Source organism: Lissotriton vulgaris, chromosome 1_1 (assembly GCF_964263255.1).
Source record: "Lissotriton vulgaris chromosome 1_1, aLisVul1.2, whole genome shotgun sequence".
Lineage (NCBI taxonomy): Eukaryota > Metazoa > Chordata > Amphibia > Caudata > Salamandridae > Lissotriton > Lissotriton vulgaris.
The window spans coordinates 256,352,690-256,353,675 of NC_141685.1; the positions used below are offsets into that span (position 1 = coordinate 256,352,690).

The 986-nt window shown below is 46.2% G+C and overlaps 1 non-coding gene across 1 annotated transcript; it reads left to right on the plus strand.

Annotated features, from left to right (window-relative positions):
- Positions 1 to 452: 452 nt before the first annotated feature.
- On the plus strand, positions 453 to 592 carry LOC147746846 (U4 spliceosomal RNA). The gene has a single exon (XR_015300469.1). It is a non-coding gene; the product is annotated as a U4 spliceosomal RNA (small nuclear RNA).
- Positions 593 to 986: the final 394 nt, after the last annotated feature.

Here is a 986-nt window from a genome sequence, read left to right on the forward strand (position 1 = left end):
GCAAGTTCAACAGTGTAGCTCCGTGAAACGTCACACCCGCTGTAAAGGCTCTATCGAAAAATGGCAGTATTATTTATATTTCGCTACATTATTTCCACGCCTCCTTTGATATACATATTTATAGTCCTCGTGCCTGTGACGCTGCTGCCCCATTCCTCCAATGCACGGGCAGCACCAAGCCCCGCCCCCAACATGAAACACCGGAACTAGAGCAGGGCTCGGTCTCATGAGTTACTTACCATGCAATTTCCCAGAGTTCTCCGCGCGTCGCAGGGGAACGTTTGGTGCCAAAGAGCTGATCAAAATTGCAGAAATAAGGCTCCCACATTCAGTATTTTTTTTGCCGTAAGTGAACAGTGCTGTACTGATGCTTCAACCTGGTACATGGTTTCCTGCTCTCTGTAACATGGGTTTCTTTGACGAGCGGGGCTGTAATTCACAGAACATTCTTTAGCTTTGCGCAGTGGCAGTATCGTAGCCAATGAGGTTTAACCGAGGCGCGATTATTGCTTATTGAAAACTTTACCCAATACCCCGCTGTGGCGACTTGAAATATAGTCGACATTGCAATTTTTGACAGTCTCTAAGGAGACTGAATCATTCGGTGAATAAAAGAAAAGATATGATTCAACTATATGTACTGGGCGTTCATTTCAGAAGAAATGAGAACTTCATATGTTTGATAAGTAAATATATGACGTTTAGATCTTTTATGGTAAGTGTCTACTCTCAGCCATTTTGGGATTTTTTTTAAAGGACCAGTGTTCATATTTCTTGGTCCTTATTCCCACCTTCGATCCCTTTATCTCTTACAGCAAGGCATACCAAAACTGGCCAGCACCTTTGGCAGCCAGGCCCTCTTCCCCCCTCTCCCCCCTCACCCCCCCCAGCCCAGCCCCCCACTGAATTCCAAGCCCCTGGCGCAATAGTGACATTCGGCGCCCGCAGTGGTGGCTGCTACCATTGAACATTTAGAATGGAAAGAG